Source organism: Anas platyrhynchos, chromosome 12 (assembly GCF_047663525.1).
Source record: "Anas platyrhynchos isolate ZD024472 breed Pekin duck chromosome 12, IASCAAS_PekinDuck_T2T, whole genome shotgun sequence".
In the NCBI taxonomy this organism is placed as follows: domain Eukaryota; kingdom Metazoa; phylum Chordata; class Aves; order Anseriformes; family Anatidae; genus Anas; species Anas platyrhynchos.
The window spans coordinates 20,082,126-20,107,500 of record NC_092598.1 but is presented as its reverse complement, the minus strand read 5'-3'; the positions used below and the strand labels follow the sequence as shown (position 1 = coordinate 20,107,500).

Sequence of the window (25,375 nt, the reverse complement as noted above, 5' to 3'; positions counted from 1 at the left end):
ACTTCTACTGAAACAATCATCAGTTCACAGTCTTAAAGAGAAGAAAATATAAAATACTTATGAAATGATAGAAATGAAAAATGCATTTTCCCAAGCTATCTTGTTAGTGCATCAAATTACAAAACACCATCTGAGGCAGTTTTCACCACATCACATAAGAGGACATTTCATAAGTGATACTGCTCTCATCACAGCCTAGTAAAGAAAGAATCTATAAACAAACTCCCTCTTTTTTGTTTGTTTTACATTTTCTACGTAGAAAAAAAAAATCCAATAACCCACAAAAAGATGTAGGTCAACTGTTCTCATCTCAAATCTTCCTTGATAAGTAGTGATTTAAGAAGTCTATATAAAAAATGTGTTATTCCCTTTCAGCTCATAGGGAAAAAATGATTCAGAAATAGCACATAAAAAAAAAATATTCAATGTCACTAAAACCAGAATAGAAAATGTTTTATAGATTAACAAACATTGTAATGAATTTGCACAACCTTAACTGACTGTATACATAGCATAATGAAACGGTCTACATCCTTTCAAAGAAAAATTAGGTATTCCAGCACATAGCTTTAGAAAGGCATTGTTCGGGAAAACCTGCATTTTTTCCCAGCTACCATGTAATTTGTGAGATGCATTTTTAAATGATCTGCAACTGCAGCAGGCTTCATCAGTCAGATGATACAGATAGATAATTCACCAAACTGTCACATGATCTTCCATCAGTCTAAAAGATGTGAATATATTGCCACAAGCTTTGGGAATAATGGGTGCACCTGTTTACAGTGTCACCTCTGTTTGCTAATTGTCTCCTTGAGCTACATTTTACTTCTAATGCATTTATTTTTGACAGGCAGTGTCTATTTAGAAATCACATTACTTCAAGTGCAATTGTTCTTTTGTCTATCAAGTAAATGAAGTGTTGTTATACAGATTTCAGGTTCTGATTAGTGAAGTATCAGCACACCACAAAGGTCAATCAGTTATTTACCTGAAGTAACAGAAGTATGACAGGCCTCCTGGATATCCTCTAGATCATGGTATAGCTCATATCAGTATTAATATTATATATATAGTGTGTGTGTGTATATACACATGCAAAAAAAGGTGTATATATTATGCAAATATACTAAATGTTCTAAAACATAAAGTACTGCACACAGAGTAAAACAAGAAAAAACTACTTGAACAGAAATGTCAACAGACCCAACTCCTCTGCTCAAGTATTTGAGCTAAGCTAAGCCAAAGTAATGGTGAAAACTAAGAGGTCAGTCCCACAAGCATTTTGCAGTGCTGCATGCACATCACACTAACAGAACTAATGTTTCAAAATCTCTCTCTCTCTTTTTTTTTTTTTTTTTTTTTAATTGTGCTTCCTTCTTTTTATAGAACAGTGAAGCAAAATTTAGTTAAGGTTACTTGCATTAGCTTCAACTAATAAGATGCCATAAGAAATTAAGAGGAGCCACTTGAGGTCTAAGAAAGACCACAGAGGATTTTTAGTCACACCCGTACCCTCATGTCTGCAATGCTTCCAATGTTCAGTTAAATAACATGTCTCGATAGGTACAAAGCCATGTCTTTATATACAAGTACAACTATACTACCAAACAGGAAATTTTGAAAACCTAAGTTGGCACATTGATCACACGGACACTTCGTTACATATATATTGATTCCGTAAAAATATATATATATAGCATTTTAACTTTTCATTACTGAGGTGGAAAAATAGTACTGCTGTAGTAGCAGCAGAGGTTTGCCAAAGCCTCATTATTTCTGGTGTACATCTGTCCACGTTCCATCTCCCCACGCGTATGTGAGAACAAGGCAGAAGAGAAGCGTACAAGCGCAGTACTGATGTCTCAAAGCTGTGGATGCCACCCCTGTTAACACCTACCCTACCTCAAGAGGTCTAGGTACAAGTCTCTGTACATGCACAACAACCTCAGGGGCTTAAAAGGGAATTCCAGCCACCACCAAGTAACCACTTTACTAGTTTGCCAAAAGAAACAGACACAAAAAGCCACACTTGCCTTAAGTCACATTCTAAATTGGCTCCCAGGAGCATTTCCCTGCCTTGTTCACTAAAGCACTGTGTATGTTTTCTCTGTGTTTAGCATATGCTATGTAACCTAAGCAGGGCTTCTATTGTTCCAGTAGTTGTTTTTCTAAAGTATGTTCCCATCAGGACCATAATTGCATGCAAAGCACTAGAGTTAGAGTCATTCATAAAGTCACTTAAAATTTTATCTTAACAATTTCTAGCAAGATTACAGCACATCTTGAAACAGAATATGGAAGAAATCATAAAGCTTGGTCACAGATGCAAACCAATGATAAAGTTCAGATTATTCTGAGTCAGTTTATTTATTCCAAGAACCAAAACACTACAGGAGAGTCTTCCCTGATACATTTTGAAGAACATTTTTCAAGCATTTGTGCAAATGTTAGCGCAATTTAGGTAGAGTTGATAATTCCTGAGCATCTTATATACCTGCATTTATGAATAAATCTTGTGGAAGCTTGAGCCTGAAGTTCTCAAACAATATTTCCCCTGCAGCTTCTGAAGTTAAAATCACAACTGCCATACACTTAGCAGCAACTGGATCGTCAGCACTTTTCAAAAAGGCAATGGATGTGGAACTGCCATTTGCTCATAACCCCAACATGTCCTACCATAGCCTGAAGTTGTACACTTTCCACAGAAGTCATTTATTTTCTGCAAAGTTATTTAATAATTTTACCTACCCCCAGAATTACTTTTCTTTTACAGAACAACAAGCAATCTTTAGAATTATTCTGCATACAGAGAAGTGGGTACTCTCTAACAATAAAGCTGCTTGCCTAAGACCAAATCCTGCAAAGTGCTCCTTTTGCACACAGACAGTCTCCTTGAAATCAATGAGTTTTCTTGAATGAGCTCTTCGCACAAGTAAAAGGATCAGGTCCTTAAACACCAGAAAGTACAGACAACTGCGGTAACATAAAGCATCAAACAGGAGGAGGTCACCACAATGGAGTGAAGTATAGTCACCTACCCCACATGGTTAATGGAATGTGACAGGCCAAATTCAGATCAAATGTGAACAGGTACACTTCCCTGCCTGCAACAAAATCTGTTGAAGAGGTCTCAGCTTCGCTTAGCCTGTAGTTTGAGGTAGTAGCAATGCAATTAACCAGCATCGTCAATGAATAACCAAATCCAACCAGCATGACAATAGCCAGAACAACACAGACACTCCAGAGATGCAGGACAAGTGTGTCTACCTTCCAATGCCCATGGCTAGACTGCAGGTGACCACCCAGCTCTGGAGCCTGCAAAGTCTCTGGAGACCAGAGGAGAGATTCAGCATGATGCCATCTACAGGGATCCAGGGGGCACATGTGCCAGGCAGCTCTCCAAAAGCACAAAGGCGATTGTTTTCCTGACCACACGGGTTTCTGCGTTCCTGGGCAGTCTGACAGGAGCGATGGCACAGCAGGTGCCAGGCCCTGCACCCTCACTACACAGGCCCCAGGCGTCCTGTCAGGCCCCTGCGAACACCTCACACTGCCAAAGAGCTAACCAGCCTTTGGCCCTGCTGTACTTCAACTTCTAGACCACTGCACAATCGACAATGGAAATACTTAATTCCATTTCAGTCACCACACTTCTTTTCTTTTTTAATATGTATTTTAATATTGGAGTGAAGGTGGTGCGAGCACAGCTCTTCCAAGCAGAACTAATCCTCCTGTGAGGATGGCCGAGTCCCCCAGCCCTCACATCAGAAGTGCAAGACACCGTGGTTAGCTGGGGAGACGGCGCACTGCAGCAAGTTGTAAAACAAGGATAAACAACAAATTTTATCTTGGTGGCAACTTTTGTTTTCCCTCTGTCACCAGGGATGTGCAAGACCAGTCATGGAGTGTGTGCGGAGGCACAGGGAGGACATGTGCGCCAACTGAGTTTATAGTGAAGCAGGGGAGCACGTGGGTGGCAGCAATTTAAAAAGCAGCTGTGTGTATGTTTTTCCCGGTTAGACTGTGAAATCACAAATAGTGGAATCAGCACAGTAAGCTTAAAACCATGCTAACCCACTTGGCTGCCTTTTATTGTTAACTTTGTGTCTACATTTTTCCTTATTTTCTGAACACCGAACACTCTCTGCCCCAACTACCTCCTTTTATTAGGGAAAAAAAAAAAAAATTAACTAAATATTGCTAATGTAGTGATAAAATGGTGAAGAATGAGGAAGTACTATAAAACAGGACATTTGTGGACAAGCCTTTGGAACATTCATATAGTTACATATATTTTCTCTAAGTAATCAGGAATGTATTGGTATTTTGAAATTATGTATCCCTAATAACACAAAAGTACTTAAGAACAGAAATAGACAATAATGGAAAATGCAGTCAACTGTTGACAACATATAGAATTTCAGAAAATAATTTACAGAGAACAGCACAGCAGATGAGTCAAAATTTTCTCAAAAATATTTCTTGCCTCCGATAGTCCAATGTAATTCATTTTCTATCTCTGTTCATTAATCATTGTTAAAATTAGTGATCCATTTCTTCCACTCTGCCATCTGCACTCAGCTTCGTAACAAACATGACACCTTCCTGCATAATAAAACCTGACAACTACGAGGATGCATTTCCAAATAGCTTTCTGCATATTTGCACCTCTATAACTGATTCCGTTGTCAGACAAAAGTGGATTATTTAACCAGAGTTCTTTCTTTATCAATTCAGCACACAGATGTGTGTTTGTGAGGGAGTGAGTGTGTGTGCATGTGTGTATAAAATGATCAAGTAAAAATTGGTTAATTTGAATTAAAAACAAGATATACCAGATATCTTTGAATTCTCACAGTAGGTAAATCATATATATGTACATTAGTTTTAACCTTCTACAATGAAGTTTAAGGATGTAACGTTTGGATTGGTTTCATCTTGTAATGTTTGCATACACAAGAATTATCCTGACACTCCAATTTCCTCCAAAGAAAAAAAAAAATATCATATCCAGCTCTGTTGTTTCCAAGCCTTTGATCACTGACAATTTCAAATAAATATTTTTAAGATAAGACAAAATATCCAAGCAATGAAAAGATATAAAAAAGTGTACAGATAAATAATTAAAATTCAGGATGTCATTTTCATCCTGTTCAGGCTAGCCTTCTAATCTCCTGGTGGCAGACAGGGACCAGAGAACAGGGTGAGGTTCTTGGTCTCTTTCCATTCCATCAATAGACTTGGAAAGTCGTGGCAGCAGCGCGTCTGAGTGGTCCCTTCATAAATGCTAATTACACTTAGATCCCACTGATTAACAGAAGCTGCAGTTCTCAGCACACTGAAAATCAGGCTAATGGCAGGAGCATTAGGCCATACGCACACAAGTCAACAGGAACCTCTCCATCAACCCTGAGGAATCTGGTACCCTGCTCACAGCTATGCTTGACAGAAAGCACCCAGCCAAGGGGTGAGCAGAGCTGGTGAGCTACAGAAGCTTCACTCCTCTTCTCTCAGCATGTGATAAGCATTAGACAGCATAGACGTAGACAGTATGTGAGTGGGCACATCAGAATCCTCTGGAAGCAAAAACTGTTTACCAAGGCCTGTTAAAACCCTTTCAGTCCAGCCTGAGAAGTACACTAATAATTATCTGGAATTGGAAAAGAGCAACCTTTTCCAATAGGTAGGAATTTCATTCCATAGTAACCTTAAATTTGCCTAAAGCAAGTCCTGCAGGTGCCTTGTAATAGTAGACAGAATGACAAATACAGAGTACAAACTGGGAACTTCTGTTACTTTTTCAGTCAGTTCCCTTATTTTTTAATTCATTGTCATGAACATACTCATACTCATGTATATGCTCTGACCAGTGTGAGCCCATGGCCACCGAGCAGCCCTCCAGGCTCAGAGGCAGCTGCTCCACTGGCATGCATGGAGCTGCTCCACATGCACATGTGATGGCTGCTACTTCTGAGGACAGATGAGCTCCTGGGAAGAGCACTGAGGCCGACAGCACACCCTAGTAGACAGTGCTGCAGTCAAGAGACCATGTTCACTTCCCAGCTTGGCCAGGTGACCCACTCACTAACTCCAGGTTGTCCTAATTCTGGATGTCCCTGTCTCCCATTTTTAAATGGAGATGCCGACATACTTCCTTTGTGACTCACCAATGAAAAAAGCTAGATGGTTTTCCATACATCACAGATTACAATTCATGTAACAAAATTGTATCAGCACCATGTGGTTAACAAACCTTCTCCTCTTGGCATGCCAGTTTTCATCTGTGTGTGACCTTTATCATCATTTCTGTCCTATGAACTTGTGGTGGAAGCTGTCAGTGGAGAGATCTTCCATTGCTAATATCTTAAAAAGCAATTAAGCTTATACAGCATGTACACAATAAATTATGGAACATACGTTCCAATGCTCTTTTTTTTTTTTAATTGAATATATGAAATAAGAGGGACCTAGAGTCCAAACCCAGCAGGCCAAATTCAAATTCAAGCAACCCCTCCAATCAATGTACACTATGAGAAACAGCAGAACATTTTAAAAGACCTAATTCTGCCTTCAGAGATATGCCTGCCACTTCCACACATACAACAGGCCAGAATTAGACACAAAGTTTCTGCAAGAATTATTTCAGAAAGTTAAATCATTTTTATACTAAAGTTAAAAAAAAAAAAGGAAAAAAAAAAAAACTATTTTTGATACAACCATGTCTAAAACCAACAGCAAACGTATGTCACTCTTTGGAAGAAAATCTGCATCTGACATGAAGTGTCTGTTCAAAATTTAAACCAGATGTGATATAGAACAGCTGAAATCTAAAGTTGGAAAAAAAAAAAAAAAAAAAAAAAAAAAAAACAAGACATGTAAGAGATAACAACTGAGTCCTCCTGCTAGCTATTGGAAGGGTAAGAATCGTCTTTTTAAAGTGTATTTTATTTTGGATAGTCTGGTTTGTGTTTTGTTGTTGTTTTCTCATTTTTTAATATTCCCTCTCAGTTTGAAAACTGAGTCTAGGCTACTTATGAATATTCTGTATGTTCTTGTACTGCTCTCAGTAAGCATTTGAGAAGAACTACCAACTATTCTTTTTATTCTTCACTTGGAATTAAAAAAAAAAATAAAAAAATCAAACAGGCATTGTCTCTATAGCTGTCTCTTTTGCCTTTTAGTTTCCTTTTTTCTTCACGTGTCTGCATACTGACACATTCAATTTCAGGTTATCAGCACATCTGAATTACAGAATACTGATGGGGATAGAGGGCAGGCCTCTCTGGACTGATTAGCATCATTTAAGAAAGCATTCACTTGCTTGCTTCATTGGCTGCAGGGATTCCATGATGGGTGGCCTTTTAGCATTAGAAGTCAATATGGAGCAATCTCATTTGAATTAAATATGGACAAAAGAAAAGATTTGATTGTGCTTATTCATAGCTAACCTTTTAATTTTGCAAAGCTCTGAAATTTGGAGGTTTATAAGCCATAAAACTTAAATATACTTAGTTCTTCATTTCTTTCAACTCACTTCTCCTCCTCCAGTTTTTATGTACTTTTTAATTTGTGCAAAACTTAAACCAGAAGCTTATTTCAAAATAAATGTCTGGATGAATATGCAAGAAAACCTTTTAACCTAGTTAAACCTACACTGACTATAAAAGGAGGAATGCCTGATTCTAATCCATAAATGTATGTAAATCCACACTGAAAAACATATTTGTATCTATCAGACTCATACTTGTTTCTGAATGGACCATAAATGCAGCCAAGTATTTCATTAACACAAATAGTTATGTATGGCTAGTCATTTTAAGACCTTTGTTAACAAGAGCCTATGTCCATGGAAAGGTTGCAATGATTTGGAGTACAACAACAAAATCTGATCATAAAAAACAAATTTCTCACATTAAAGTAAAAGTTATTGTAAGAACCAAAACAAAATACTAATGACAAGTTCCCACTAATAAGTGAAATCACAGAAACACATAACACTAGGCTACGGAAATAGTTGGGAGAAAAATAAGTAAATCTTAAGTTTTCCAAGAGATTAAAAGAAGTTAAGTACAAAATTTGACTTCCAAGTAGATGAAAGCACTGAAAGTGTAGCCAGCCTCTCTGAATATCTGATCCCTGTACACTTGAAGACAGTGGGAGTATTGCCATTAACTTCAATGGAAGCAAAATCAGACATTGAGAAATGAAGTGGAAATGGCTTTTGCTGAGCTGGGCTGACTGCCACGATATGGGATAAGCTCAGCCTACAAGGAACACAGGATAAATATCACACTACTTTGAGCACATGACTTGTCCCTTTGCCACCTATCCCAACAGACTAGGCTTAAATTTGAAATATATAGTTAGCTGCAGTCCAGACAATTTCATTGATATCCTGATGAAGGAGAAAAGTATTAAAAGTCCCTCAGTGGATGTCTCATTGAACAAGATTCCAGCAAATCATTCCTCCACTGTAGACACTGCTGAAACTAATATCAAGATCTGTTTAAAGCATTTTCATGGATTATGTTAAAAATTAAATTAGCCCCATAAAAAACAGCAGCAAAACACTACCTGCATTTACATCTTTTAGCTGTTTTATGGAAGATAAGCCTGGAACCACCCAAAGTATTCACAGAACTGCTTCTGTATTCCTGAAGATTTTAGTTCATCCCTGCTGTTGTAATATAGAGAGCACCTAGATAAAAGAGAATGGAAGGTAGGGAGTACATTTCCTGCAGAAGCATATGCATTCAACTTTTTCAAATTGTATGATCTCACTGTAGCATTCAATATTTTTAAAGCCTAGCTTTTCCAAATTGCCCTCATGTCCTGAATTTAGTACTTTCCCCAAAATTTTGATTTTCAGCTTCTTTCCATACGGTATACCAGACCTCTGCACTCTCATGCAACATTACATCAACAGCATTCTTAGCATGTATTTTGTCCAATTTTTAATGGAATAACTCTAAATAAAGAAACAAAGTGCTTGGGAATACTTTCACTGCAGCATAAGCACTCCAAAAAGGCCCTTCACAAATGTTTCCAATATGCTTTATACTGCAACCCAACGTGCAACTTCTAAACTACACCACCACAAGTAAGAAATTAGAAATGTTGAGGGCTATTGAACACTGAATTTTCACAGTGCATCTGCACAAAGTTATTTAGCACAGATGTTTCTGTAATTGTGATCCACTGGAAAAACTCAAAGTGTTCAATGGCCCTCACACTTCCACCTGCAGAGCAGTACTAGTCTAGTGCAACTATGCTGAGCTGTAACACACAAGCAGCAGCAATAGAGGCTGGATAAGACTTGGTAAGATCTTCTCAAATACTGTTATTCTGCTTTGTTTGTTAAGGGGTGTCATGATTTTTTTTAATTTTTTTTTCATTTACAAAAAGACCAACATATTAAAAAGGGGTGAAATAGATTTTACATGCCTGGCTTTGAACCTGGGAATCTCCCACAGTGCAACTAATTGCATTGCCAACAAGACACAGGAGTATACCCACAAGCAGCATAAAATGTAACTGTGAGGGGTGTGATGGTAAGTCTTTATAAATAATATATTCATCCCAAGGCGCACTTGTGTCTATGTTGTTAATGTAGGTATTTTTTCATTAGTAGCTGTAAAGGTATCTGGGCAGGTGAACATCAATATGCATCTAAAGACAATAAAAATAAGGAGACAACAAGAGGACAGGGCTTGCTTCTTAGGCAGAATAGTTAGGTATATCCAGTTCAAGCAGCAGCAAAAGAAAGTGAAGATCATTACAATGACCCTAGATCTTCTGTTCATTCACACAGCCTCAGAAATTCCCAGGAGAGCATCACCCTGCTATGACTGTCAACAACAATGATGAGAACAACAAAAAAAGCATGCCTTTGGGCATAGAGACAGGAACATTTCCCTTCCTGCAGAAGTGGGTGAGCAGAAAGTGGGCAGCCCAAGTGCACAAACCTGTTTAAAGAGCACTGAACCGGGACCAGTGCTGCCTTTATTACCCCACTGCCAATGTGCAAGGAAGCAGGTGGACTTAACCTCCTCTGTGAATCCCCAAACAATGATCACAGAGAACTTTCTCAACTGAGAAAAAGAGGCAAGTGATTAGGGAAAAAGATGTAAGGAAGATATGGATAACAAAACTTCGATATATAAAAACATCATTTATTATGGCCATCAGCACATGTCGGACTGTAGCAGTACATAAACATTAAGTGGTAGGTTGCTGTTTTTGCAAAACACTAATCCATAATGTGGAATCATATTTTGAGCCATAAAAAGTGAGGATAATGGCTAAGTTATCATTTGAAAATTGGCTGCAGTAACTGCACAATACATTTTTCAAAGCATATGAACAATAACATGACAATTGCTCCTGACTAGATAACCACTTTGTGCTGCTGTCCCATCAGATCTAACAAACTGATCTAACAAATTTAACTGTGTCAGTGCTTCAACAGGAGAGCAACCAGGATCACTTCACTGCTCCACGAATCAATCTTTCCACAGTTCTTGTCCCAAAACTGTTCCTAGAAGTATCTCATTTGCTACAACAGCCTCAACCATCTCTAATTTTTTGTGGTGTCACCCAGCTATGTTTAACCCTTGTGTTCTTCACTCCTCTCTTTTTCTAGAGGATCTCCTTTACTTGCGTGCCTTCTTCTTCCAAGTTTACGTTAATGACACCTGCATCTACTTCCTAAACCTGTCTCCTATACAAGCCTTGCGCTTCTGCCTCTGAGACCACCTCTTCTAATTATGTTTCTGCCAATTTCAATTGGAAAGGATAAAACGGAGCTACTTGTCTTTACTTTCAATCTCGTGCCATTCCCTACTTTCTGTCACTGTTAATTGGTAATATCATTTCCTTGTCACCTTCAGCATGACTCCTTATTCTCTGCCTAAAAAATTACAAAATAACTCCAAACCTGCCACTTTTTCCTGTACCACAGTTTAGTAAATAGTATCTTTCTAAGCAGCTAAGACTCTTCAACTACTCCATCCTATCACTGCAACTACTTCTAGTTACTCATTCCCCAAATACTCAGCTCCACCCCAGCACAGACAGCTGTTCACTGAGTAGGCCCGAGTGTTCTGCAGTAGAAACAAATAATTAAATGATAATGAGGATGCAGCATGCTGATAGAGGAGATGGCACTACATCCTTTAAGACAGCATCAAACCAGTGTGCCAAGATAGAGAGAAAGAAGGCTGATATATAAGCTGAATTTTCATTTAATACCAAAAAGAAGGGTTCTGGTTGGCCATAGTACACATTTGAGAGTATTCAATAGCACTCCAATTATATTAAATTCACCCATCCTGGGAAATATTTTTAAGAGACATGCATAACGTCCTTTTGAAAACTCAACAGAAGACCAGAAACTCAAAGGCATGCAAGCTCTTGACCCTTATTCAGGCACCCAAATCCCACTAAAATAGAGATCAAGAACCTAAAATTCCAAAAGGCTACAACACTTCACAAGATCTAAGCCACTGGCATGTAGCTCCCTGAGACACTTTTGAAGTTGTTACCCCTGGTCAAATGCTATCTTAAATACTACCATCCCACCACCTCAGTTCTCACAGCAATTTTATCTGGTTGATGTATTTATTCCTGTCCTGTACTATTATGAGCTGTAAAAATAGCTTTATTGTTCCACCTTAGAGGTGGCTGCGGAGCAGTAGGAAACTTTCCTAAACCACTACCTCACAGCCGTTTTGTTAATCTGTAAGCACAGCAAACTTTACAATACTTGACTAAGAGTTTCTAGGTAAACGCATGCTCCTTGTGTAACCACTGAGCTGATCAAGAAACATGAAACTAATGTGTATTGCACAAAACACTCATTCAGTCCTCTTTCATACTAAACCTCACAGCGGTTAAAACCTTGGCATATTTTTGGGTTTCCAACCATTCTTCCTGCATAACATGAGCTGAAAGTAACTGCCTAGAAATAACTGTTTCTAAGAGATTTTGGTGCATAATTCCCTCTGCATTAAAGCATTGATCCTTTTTATGCGGGAAGGCACATTTTAATGTTCAAGAGACAAAATTAAGTCTTTTAAAAAATAATAATAAAGAAATGCTAACAGTCAAATGGTAACATGAAAACAAGAAAGGAATTAAAGCTGAAATGTCATCCTTAACTCACCCCCACCGTGCCCAACTCTTGCAGGGGTCCTTTAACAATTGGTAATCCTTCATAGTGTACCATATGTGCTGCAATAACAAGGCCCAATGAGGTACATTAAGGATGTCATTTCAACCTTACCTCCTTGCTTCTGCAAAATGAAGGGAGACCCTTAACTCCATTTTAACAGATCAAATAAAAGAAAAGTTGTACTTTCCTAGGACAATGCTGCTCAGTTTTGTAGTGTAAATAAAAACGGCTTAAGTTGGTCAGCTGCTAACCACATGGTAATAATAAGTACAACAGACTGAAGTTCACAATTATTTCAGATTTACTCTCTTCCTGATCTTTCATTTTATCAGTAAAACATCCTCTTGGCAATGGGAAGCTAAGCTGAAACTTAAATGAAAGAAATGCAAGAAGTAAATGACAAAAGACACAATTTTATGAAAGGAAAATATTCAGACCTTAGCCTTGACCTTGACCTTTTACTGTCTTTTAACATTAAACATTTGCCCCACCTTCGAAAAGATAAATGTGGCTTTTGATGACAGCCTATGTTATCTGAGGATTAAAATAGCCCTCTTGCAGTGCTCAACATTAAAGTCTTCCGCATTTGCAAAATTGCAAACAGATGCAACTCAAGTACCTGCAAATAATCTGCCAAGACCAATTTCAAAAGGGAGATTTCAAAATATGTGGAAGTCATTAGGACATGTATTATTTTTGCAATGAATAGGCGCCAGGAGTGTCTCAAGAAGCAGATGGGTGCTACTTTGTTTATAAAAGATCAACAGAATATTTGCCTGTAAATGAAGACGTATAAGCTATATGAAACAATTATGTTAAAATGGTGAATGTTTCAAAGCTAATTGTAATGGTCTTTTAAGATCTGAATTCCTCATTTCTTACAGCACGCTAAAATATCATTTTAGTTTTGGTCTTGATTGATATAATTACAAAAATGGCAGAAAATTAAAGCAAATGCTGTCAGTTTTGCTGTTGTAAATGTTGTCACTTTATCACTTGTTTACAGTTGCTCCCATACTGATAAGTGAATATTTTTCAACATGCATAAAAAATTCGACCTTAATCTCCTGGGAAAATACAGAAAGGACAGTAATAAACGTTAAGCTTAAAAATAAAACAAGAAAAATCCCAAACTGCAACATGCTACCTAATGACCAGTGGCTTTAAAATTCACACATTTATAAATTTCCAGCTTAATAAAACACTAGATCATAAAGGAAACTCACTATATATAACACATAAATTTATAAAGAACTCAAACATTAACACATCATCCTTACAACAGAACTGTAAGCTATAAGCTGTAGCACAATACAAGTGGTTAAAATCTCAATGTTGTATTTCTCAAAGTAATATATTTTAAATCAGGCCTCCAAATGATAATGAAAAATTTATCTGTCCAGATAGTAAATCTATTTGGCAGTATTTACCATGAGGAGGATGTACAAGCTGCAAGAAAACCACATATTTTACTTGCCCATCAAAAATATTAATTGCTTGGGCAAACAGAATTTTGCACTGTTGATTAAGATAGCTCTTTCTAGAAAATTCCAGTGAATAAATATTTTTTACCAGTACTGAGGCAAATAGAAAGAGTATCATTATAATCATAATACATATACATGTATTCAAGAAAAAATTGGGGGTGGTGTTTTTTGTTGTTGTTGGTTTTGTTTGTTTGTTTGTTTTCTTTTCTTTTCGCTGCTCCTGTGTTTGTTTCAAACACAACTGGGCTTACATAAATACAAATGTATATGACATGTTTATATCAAAATAGTAATTTAAGATTTCCTGACTTCATAACATACTAACTACCACATGGCTACTTCCTCTTGCTGCTATTTAAATGAAGTCATGATATAGCAGGCTTAAAACACAGTGGAAGCCCTCAGAGTGTAGGTTATGAAACACAGTGAAGATTAAGAGAGTAAGTGCAAATACTTTTCATGGTCTCAAAGTTTTAGTAGGTCCTGTAAACAGCAATCTTCACTCCCCCCTTCCCCCCCCCCCCCCCCCCCCCCACACACACACCTCCCTGTATGTGTGTACGCATGTGCATGAGAGATGAAGTTTCTCCTAGGACTTAAACACCCTGTTCTTCACCATTAATCTTCCAACTGGAGCTCCTACTGTTAATGTATCCCTGTAAGATACAGGCGGAAAAGGAGAAAGAAGAGAAAGAAATAATGGAAAAAAACTGCTGAAGAGAAATAATGAAAGATACGCAAGGAAATCTAGGCAAAAGGGAGATAAGAAATAGAACAAGCAAAACATTAAGAACTATACCTTGGCTTAAAAAATGCTGCTGCATGTGAAAAAACATTACAGTATGGGATTAGTGGAATATTTCCTTGATACTTAAAATCTTTCGTCTATATAGGTTAGATAAACATACTAATGGCAAAGCTTATATAAAAATGAATCTGCAGTGTTTTTGAAGCTTGCATTGGCTGCTATATAACAAAACCACAAGTGAGCTTCCACCTCACACTCACAGTATCCAGTGTCAGTATCGTGAATAGACTGAGTTAAGTTTCAGCTAACTCAAGACTAACAGGAGTAACACATGAGTAAGGACTGGAAGATTGGATGCAGTAATTAATAATAATCTTGCCATTTCTGAGCTAAAAGGCTTTGGAAACTGCAGTTATTCAGTGAGCATTGGCAGGTCCCACCTGTGGTCAGAATGAGCCTCACGAACACAGGTCAAGCAGCGAGTTTAGCCAGAGTAGCCCATGCAGCAAGGAACTCGACACAAGCCAACCTTGTGGAACAACACTCATTTAGAAATGTTTGCTCTTTAAAAGCACATCTCTGACACATAGTGCTGCCCTTCACACCACTGCTTTCAGGAGTGCTTCATGTCCATCTCTTCTTGGGATGTCTGTGGGGATCTACTAACGTGACCTAAAAAGGAGAGCCCCATTCTAAAAATCTCCTCCATTTGCACAATTTTCACAAAGTGTCAGGAAGCAGGTAATAACAGGTGATGGAAAAGAATAAAACAAACATTAGACAGCTCCAAAGGGATAAACATGATCCAAGTGAGGTCCAGCAATGAAGTCCATGCTTTCAGAACTGCTTCTGCCCAGTGTCCTGGTCCTGTGCAGTAAAGAGGAAGGACAAGTTTCCCTCTGACAATGCTTTATCTAATTTATTGATTTTTTTTTTTCCACTGAAGCTTTTGTAAGAGCTACTTCCCTTTTTAATGTAACTGCCCCACATCAGCTAAACACGGATATTCCCTTTTGTTCCCAGCTCAAGGGCATCTGGAGGTTTGATGACCAGAATTCAGCCCCAGGATGATCCCCTCACCTCCCAGACCTGAAAGGGACACCTTCCATTTGCTGCCCCCAGCCCAGAGGACCTGGCAAACAGGCGATAGGCTGCAAAATAACAAGCTGCTATGGTAAGTTTTATGTGAAAGCAGTTGCCAGGATCCAGAAATGGCAGGATTCCTGTTTGTTTGGAAGAAAAGAATGTATTTATACTGCAGATACATCCTAAATAAGACTTGCCGACTGCCCAGAACACATTTGAAGGAGCTGGATTTCAGCTCACAAAGGGGACTGTACCATCTGGAGACTCCTATGGCCTCTGGTCCACCACTGAAGTTTCAAAAGGATCCCATCAAGGTGCCTACTTAAAACTGAATTTGACGATGGGTGGTTGACTCATGCCAGACTATGCATTTATGTACCACAACGTTTTCAGGTACTGGCATCATAAAGCTGCCCTGAAAAACTAGGTATTCCAATAAATTCAGTTCCAACACATGCTGACCCTACTCTGCGTAAAACATACAATTTGAAAATTATGCCAGCCTCTGCAAAGCTATGTGAAATGTCTTACGCCGTGAATTAATATCCACTAGAGACTTAGCTGAGATCATCAAACTCATTTCACGTAAAACAACAAATTAAATCACCCCAGGGACTAAGCACACACAAAAAAAACTGCATGCTATCAGACAAGCTAGGTCCCTATAAGGTAGATTTCTTTAAGCACAATATTAACTATACTTTCAGAATACTCTGCTTCTATTGTTTATATGCACCACATAATGAAATGCTACTTCTGTTTTCACCAGATGGTAGTACATATAATTTTCAGGCCTTCAGTTCATATCATAATACAAACAATTGGTATGGCAAATATTACCGGTCTATAAACACTTCCACTGTTCCACAGCTCTTACACAAAAACAATACAATCTTTCCATTTCACTGTTGTAACAGAAACCATGATAATTTTTGATATTCCAAAATATATGCATATTTGGTCACTTCTTGCTGCCTGAGACAAATGAAATGATCAAACCTCAGACTGTTTGGCTGCTTCCATTTCTTAAATAAAAATCAAATATTAACAAAACTATGCAAATATCAAAACGCTTAAACTGTACAATACAAGATGTATCCTTAATACATTTTAACAATAACACATGCTGTGTTCCTACAGTGGAATAACATCATCCATATGAATCCCAGGAATTTAGTATATCTGACAGTTTCTCTCAACCACCCATAACATTCTTTCCTGTCTCATTGTAGCTGGCAAAAGAGAATTCTATAATTGAGTGGTACAGAACATGTGCCCTCCCTGCTAGAAGATGACAGATGGATTATAAAAACTTCAAAGCAGAGCATTTGGAGCACCAGGGGAGAGATAGTGGGTATTTGAACTCTCAGTCTTTACCCAGGAGACAATGGCACTCTGACATGGTGCATATATCAAGGAATGGTGTAACTAGATAGACATAATCTTTCTTTTCAGTAAGTATTTAACATTCTGTTACGAACAAGTTTCAGCCTAGCTAAAGTGCAACTCATCTTAATACTAATCATCATAGCCTGAAAGGCTACATGCCCCCTTTTTTCAATTTTGGTTCAACTGCTCCTTCATAAAACTGTTTTTTAAAGGACAGAAGCAGCGTTATAGAGGTGTTTGGGTAGTGGAAAGACTATTTTTAATCTTAAAATTAATGTTTTACTGGGATTTAGTATTTGTATAAGTGTAGGTGAATCTGTTTTGCCTGCAGGATTGCTTATTTGAGTTGTCTGCATTTAAAGCAATGCTCTCTACAAGAGTTTACATACCATGTTGCTGATCACTCACTAAATTACTACAGTTGCCTCAAATTACTAACACCCCTTAAAAAAAAATATATATATATATACACATACACACACACACACACACACACATATATATATAATTCCAGGGGCATGAGCCCTTTCAAGGAATTGATCTTTTCACTCCTGCTGCAGTACCACACAATGATGGCTGAGTGTATGATGCCATCTCTATGATGATAAATTAATCTGAAAAAAAAAAATTAAAAAATCATCCTTCTGCATCCTATAAATACTTGCTACAAACATATAAAGACAGAGAATCCCAATTACACCAGAGGTGCACTCAAAATTTCTTAAAGCTAACAATAATAGAATCAGATTTTCTAAATCATTACCTTCCCATACAAACACAGGGTTTTGGTCTACCTTGAAATAGTCCATCAGTTTCTTTTTACTACTACTGTTACAGCATTGCCCCTGGTTTATTAAGAAATTACTTGCTCAAATTGTTTATAAAAACACCAATGACTTACTGTAAGGTCAGAAGCAAAAATGAGTTTAAAGATCTCATTTGTCTATATCACAGAAATCACACACACATGATTGGACACAGTTTGCAGCCACTGTTCAGGCAAGGCCCAGGACTAGAATAGCAAGGGTATTATTGCAGGTCAGAATTGAGGGGTGCTGGCAGAACTGCGTGGGGGAAAGCTTGCATAACATCCACACTGTGCCAAGCTTTAGTCTTTGTTATTAGTCCCTTTAATGAACGCCATATTCACACACACAAAAAAAAATATGCTGCATATTTTAAGTAGATTGAATTCAAAACTAAACAATTGGAAGAGTCAATGCTACAAGAAAGCCACACAGTAACTATTGCCATTCTCCTACAAATGCATTTAATAAAGTAACATCCGAACAATTTTAAATATTTGATCCTTTTATTATACAGTTGAAACTGTTTAAAAAAAAAAAAAAAAAAAAAAAAAAAAAAAAAAAAGAGCACTCTGGAAGTTGATTAGGCTGTAGTTTTTAAGTAGCAAGTAAAAACAATAGCACCAAGATAACACACAGAAGCAAATAACTTCACAGCTGTGTTAGCATAAAAAAAAAGACAGCTCCAGCAGTGGAAGAGGCTCTCTATATCGTGATGCCCAGTACCTCATCGTGGATGGCTCTCTAACTAATAGCACTGTGACAAACTGCTAAATTGCCTACTAATATATATTTTTTCCTGCACAAAACATTAATCCCAGTCTTTACAAGAGGGGAGGAGGTGGAGGACTGTGATTCTTTGAAGGAGACCTGGTTTAAGCAGCCCTTTTTTAAGTGTATTTTCATCTTTTCTTTTTTCAGTGATCTTCTGCCATACTGGAATGTAAACACCACAGGAATAGACAGAATCTCGAATTAAGGATTTGGATGCCTTTCTTTAGAAGTAATCTTCAAAGAATGTACATCCCAAACATCACAGTGGCTCAACAAGCTAGGAAGCTAGCTACTGCATGTAAAGCTGCACAGGTCATACCTACAACTTACTACCAGTTGGTTCATGAATTGCTACTAAGATAAACAAAAACGTTTTGTCTCAGCATATTTGACAGGCAGGAGAATCAGGGACAGTAATATTGCTTTAATGGAAAAAAAGCCATTCTTTCACAATGGCACTAGTGTACTTATACACACTGTGTTGTTGAATTAAAAGTTAGCTCAGCAGGACACTTGCTTTATTTCTGTTAGTAGGCATCCACCATCAGTCGTTGACGCTAGTGGAAAGGAAAGGCATGTCTTATTTACCGATGCCATTGTGCAGACTTCAATAATAGTAAATACACAAGGCAGACTATTGTGGACGGAAAAAATCTTTGGTTTAATGAACTGTCAACTCGTCCATCATAATGTTACCCAACCTAAAACCACCAAATCTGGACAAGCTCTTTGATGATATAAAGCAGGCAAGAGGTTTTGTTCACATGCAACAAAATGGAAGAGATTGCTGCCATTAAAAATATACTAGCCCACACTAGCACTAACTGCCACACATTTGTTAGATAATAGCTTGATTTTTTTTTTCTATGAGAATAGCCTTCTGCAAGAAAAAGACATTTAATCAGAGTGATACATGACATCCAAAAACTGAAACCAAAAATTATGGCATGAGCTAAAAGCAAGTTGTCTTCCTGAAGGCAGAATACTGAAACATCTTTAAGATTAATTCTGGGAGAGAATTCTGAAAGTCAAATGCTGAAAGATATTGAAAATACATTAATTATGCACAACTCAGGATCTAGGAGAGGTTAAACCCCAACTTGGCAGAAAATTGAATCCTTTTATTTGATACAAACTTTGTACATAGCGATGTTGTGTCCTGCATTCCTAATCTCCCTAGAACCACTAACAGTGTAAAAGAGCTGAGAGTCAAAGGAATCAAAGATTTAACCATTCCAGTGTTATCCTGCAAATAAATTAAATCGAAAAGGCACTGTGGCAAATGGCTTCTTGCAACCATTGTGGTACAGGTCAAACCTCAGACCACCTGGGGCAATTGTCCATCTTGTTCTATCAAACATTTATAACAACTTTCTTAACTTCAGTGGAATTCAAGGAAAGGAGACTTTCCACAGTTGCATGTAATGACTCTCTCAGGAACAACTGTCATTCATGTGCATTAATTTTCTGTTACCTTAAGCACTAACCAATGTTTGAAGATATGTTAGCCTACATTCTACAGTGCATATTGTCCAGTTTTATCAGAACTGAATTTTAATCCATTACACTAACTTTGCGTATGCATACAGGTGTGCACGTGTGTGTGTGTGCGTTAACATCTGCTTTCTAATCTGAATTGTCTTAGTTTTAATACTTTTACCATTCATATCCAAACACTCAAAATTTTGGAGGCTAATTTTGAATCATCCACATTTTGATTCCCAGAAGGGCCAAGTACTTACTTTTCATTATAAAGCACAACAATAGCCCTGCTCAGGAAATCAAGTCCTATGCCTCTGAGGATTATTCTTCCAGGAATCAGACACACCAAATAAAGGTCTTCTTTAGCAAATGCAATGCAAAATCTATGTATTAGAGAGACATTCAATTTAATTCTACACATAGATGCTTAAGTGAAGATGAATCTTGCACATTTGCTAAAGAGTTGATTGGTCTATTTGATAACACGATACTCTCCTAAAGGTCACCAATTTGGCTAACGGGCAGGGCCCAAAGGGTTATGGTGAATGGGGCTGCGTCAGGCTGGCAGGCGGTCACCAGTGGGGTCCCTCAAGGCTCCATTTTAGGGCCGGTACTTTTCAATATTTTTATAAACGATCTGGATGTAGGAATAGAAGGTATTTTGAGCAAGTTTGCTGATGACACCAAACTTGGAGGAGTTGTGGACTCGAATGAGGGTGGAAAGGCCTTGCAGAGGGATCTGGATAGGTTGGAGAGCTGGGCGATCGCCAACCGCATGAAGTTCAATAAGAGCAAGTGCCGGGTCCTGCACCTGGGACGGGGAAACCCTGGCTGCACGTACAGACTGGGCGATGAGACGCTGGAGAGCAGCCTAGAAGAGAGGGATCTGGGGGTTGTGGTAGACAGCAAGTTGAATATGAGCCGACAGTGTGCCCTGGCAGCCAGGAGGGCCAACCCTGTCCTGGGGTGCATCAAGCACGGCATCGCTAGTAGGTCGAGGGAGGTGATTGTCCCGCTCTACTCTGCGCTGGTGCGGCTTCACCTCGAGTACTGTGTGCAGTTCTGGGCACCACAGTATAAAAAGGACATGAAACTGTTGGAGAGTGTCCAGAGGAGGGCTACGAAGATGGTGAAAGGCCTGGAGGGGAAGACGTACGAGGAACGGCTGAGGGCACTGGGCCTGTTCAGCCTGGAGAAGAGGAGGCTGAGGGGAGACCTCATCACAGTCTACAACTTCCTCGTAAGGGGGTGTCGAGAGGCAGGAGACCTTTTCTCCATTAACACCAGCGACAGGACCCGCGGGAACGGGGTTAAGCTGAGGCAGGGGAAATTTAGGCTTGACATCAGGAGGGGGTTCTTCACAGAGAGGGTGGTTGCACACTGGAACAGGCTCCCCAGGGAAGTGGTCACTGCACCAAGCCTGTCTGAATTTAAGAAGAGATTGGACTGTGCACTTAGTCACATGGTCTGAACTTTTGGGTAGACCTGTGCGGTGTCAAGAGTTGGACTTGATGATCCTTAAGGGTCCCTTCCAACTCAGGATATTCTATGATTCTATGATTCTATGAATTTGTCTAACCTTAGAAACAACCACTAAAGCTGCTAGAGTAGCAGTTTCCTAGAGCAGTAAATTTTGAGGAGGTTCTCGGTCTCTAAGGACCAAGATAAATCTAGAACATACCCATGAATTCTGTTCTGGTTCAAAGTATGGGAAATTCCTTAAGGTAACATTTTTTCTTTTTTTCCAGAATGCTAAAGGTCACAGTCTGACACCTTTAATTACAGCAGGAATGTTCGAAGTGGGTAACTTCAATTGCTCAAAAAAGAGGCTGAACCTAACACCTTGTGTGACAACCACATACTTCTACTCCACAGCATCAAGCATTCTAGTTCCCCAGTCCCCCAGAGAAACTCATCATCTTCCTACCCATTGCCACTGCTCCACCTCCATACACAAATTCTAAAATTTCCCATTTTCTGCAGCTTTCAACCTTGATCCCCATGTGGGGATGAAGTCAGCTCCCTGGAGCACTGCCAAATACCCAGAAGGCAGCAGAACTGCAGCAATAAGCTGTCTTTAAATCAGACAGTCAGGCAGCCAGTCCTCTCAACCATCAAGTGATACAAGCACAGCTCCTGGACCAAAATCCTTGCTTCCTACTGTGTCAGACCACCTGATTTAAGAATTTGGTTGCCAGACTTCTCTTTCTCTGTCAGATAATAATAAAAGATACCATCAGAAAAAAAAATTTAAAAATTATGTCAGCACTCTACCAAACATGCTTTACACCACCTGTCACATAATGGTCTGACCCCACTGGTGACAGAGTCAGAGAACTGTGGATGATTATGTGAATGCTATAGGGGCCTTGCACTTTAGATCAGTTTGGGTAAGGAGAGTCTCTTCCACCTTATTATTTTAAGAAAATACAAGCCCAGATGTCCTGTCTTAGTGAAGAAAATTATAGCCAGAAAGAGTATGTGGGGATAAGCAAGATAAAAAACACTTAAAGCACCTATTGCTTCCAAAGCAACTTTGAAAATCATATCTATTCTTATTAAAAATTATTAAGAGAACTGGTAATGTCTAAGAAACTTCAACTACCATCAGCCAGAGCAAAATGATGCATTATAGGAAACACAATGAATGGAACTGGACAAAGTAGTACACTTTCAGGAGGGAATGTGAATGGTTCTTGTGGACTGGTCTTACAAATAACACAGATTTTACCCACATCAACATGAGCATTTAATTCAGATTTACCTGAACCAACAGGCCTATACCTACATTTCATTCAGCTACTTCTGCAACACAAACCAGAAAATAGTTTTACAGGCACACACCAGGTGTCTCCCTAAGATCTCCTAGATGTACACATGTTTAACGGAGGCTACCAGGATACACCTGATAAGAGCTCTAACTGAAGCATTAAGTGTTTTACAAAAGGTATAGACACTAAAGGTTTCAGTGTTGGAGGGTAATGATTCTCTTATCCAGGTCAACCAAGGTAACAATTCACAAATAGAAGGTAACGTAACTAGATCATGTTGTGCTCCATTGGTCCTGACAGGTATTATTGACTATTCCCCTCTCACTATTTCCTAGCATCGGGAATACTGCAAGTGAGCTTTTCTGCCAATAGGCCACAGACTTTAAAGAACAGTATTGATTCTTATGCCACACAGCAACTCTAAGAGCGAACCACCAAAATTCACCACTGGAGGAAAAAAAAAAAAAAAAAAAAAAAAACCAACAACAAAAAAAACATGCTTAATGGTTTCTATTTGATTGCTTAGCATGCTTCCCTCCAAAACTTCATTTTCTCAGTAACTCTGTCTGAGAGCTTTCAGTCTCCTGCAGACAACAATGCAGATTTCTATTTACCTGTAGCAACTGCTTATGAATCAAATTCTGGCTAATGTGGAACCCTAGTTCTCCTGAAAGACAAGGAAACAGTTAAGGACCACTCAGCCTGATTTTGGTGTTTGGAGATACAATGAAACTTTGCACTTGTTTGCAGAGTTTAAGACCATATAAGAAAGAGCCATTACAGTAGTTTGAAGCCAACCTCCTGCTTAACAGCTGAAGCATTTCACCAGGGAAGTCCTGCATCATGTAGGTAACCTCAAGTATATCTCTATAGAAATGCATCAAAATGCAAAGTCATTTTTTATTGCTAAAGTGCACATATAAAGAGTGAAGCTTGCTCTAAAATCCTAGGCTCATTTGCTGCCAGCTTCTTTACAATCAGGATATTAAATCTAGTATTTTTGAGAGCAAAATTGCCAAGTGCAAGATCGATTTTGCAAAACTCTGGGGGACAGTATCAAAGAAGAAACTGCGGCAACAGGTTCTGTGAGCTATGTCATTGAAACCAAAACAAGGGGTCAAGTAAAGAAACTGCTTTGGTTAGGGAGTGATCAGCAGCAGAGCCCCTCTGTTCAAAGACATGACTACAGCTGCAGGGGAAACATGGGGTGCAGAATCTGTGCTTAGGCTTGACCAGAGTGAGTGGACAAGAATATGGCATATGACTATCAATACAGAAACATATAAGGTTGAACATCTGGGGAAAGCAGGGTGAACAAACACCACTCCACCCAAAGTTGCAAGCATATGGCAAGACACTCTTCCATCTACACTACTTCAGCTAGATCACATCTCCTTCAATTTTCTAAGCAAATTATTAAACCAAATACATATTTATATACTTTTTAACAATAGACAATATAATGTTTCTCAAAGGCAGTAAAAATCCTTTTGCCCTACTCAGTAGACAAAGACAGAAGCACTGCCTCAGCTTCAGGGGTGATAATTGCCCCCACTGCAACCACAGGACTCATTAGTAGCAAGAGGTGTTCAGTACCTGTAAAAGTCACCTTCTCATGAATTTCCCAAGGTCATGCAGAAAGTCAGTAAAAGAAGCAGGAACAAAACCCTGTCCAGTGTTTTATCAACAAGTTTGATTTTCAGGTGTCATCCATTTTTTTCCAGATATTGTGGTCATTCAAGCTCATATTTCACAGATGGACACCTTTTGCTCCAGGCATACACTACTTGATCTATTTTAGAAATCAAGCACAAAGATCTTCAGATATGGCCAATCTGCACACTCACAATGTGGGATAACAGCATGCAGAGGTCACTTCTGAGCTATTCCAGTACACAGTAGTGTTGAACGTCCTGTGGGTGTTCTGGGCCCAGAACTGCATCTAGGGTTTATAGGACACCCTAGCCACAACATGTTCATCACAGCAACAACAAAAAGGAAGAAGAATAAAGACATGACATCAAGATATTAAGATCAATACCAAAAGCTTTGAATTCAGATGTTCTAGAGCCAGATGGTATCAGTGTTTTGGGAGCAGTGGTACATTCTACCAGACAGAATTTGCTCCCCTATTTTGATCTAAAAGGATACACTGGCATATAAAATTTAATTGACTTTTCTTTTCTTTTTTTTTTTTTAACATATGATAAAAAAATTTCCTCTTTTCTTCCCTTACAGAAATATTAAGAGTCAGATCTCTTACTGATTTATTAAAGTGAAATGGAGACTGTGTAAATGTAGCAAAATCTGGGAAGGTCACTAAGATCCTTAACAAAACACCTAACCACAGAAGCCCATTGATAAGAGAGAAGTATGCGTTCTTTGGCCTTAAGAAGTGGCCAATAAAGCTTAACTGCAAAAGCAATTCAAAACAGGTTGAAGTGAGCTAGAAGACAGATACAAATAATTGCCAATTTCTAAAAAGTATTTTGCAGAACGAATTTATGGTTCTTTACACTCACTTCATTATCTCAAAAAGAAATCTGAAGGAAAACTGCAAGGTATCAATGAACAGAACTGTACTATTCATCTCCTGGGTGAGAAACCCATGTTGCTCTAAGATATCAAAGAGGTCATTACACCAGGAGAAGAAAGTCAAC

At 38.5% G+C, this 25,375-nt stretch overlaps 1 protein-coding gene across 18 annotated transcripts in view; it reads right to left on the bottom strand.

Annotated features, from left to right (window-relative positions):
• ZNF536 (zinc finger protein 536) overlaps positions 1-25,375 on the bottom strand; it is a 347,101-nt gene that overhangs the window by 300,023 nt on the left and 21,703 nt on the right. The window lies entirely within an intron of this gene.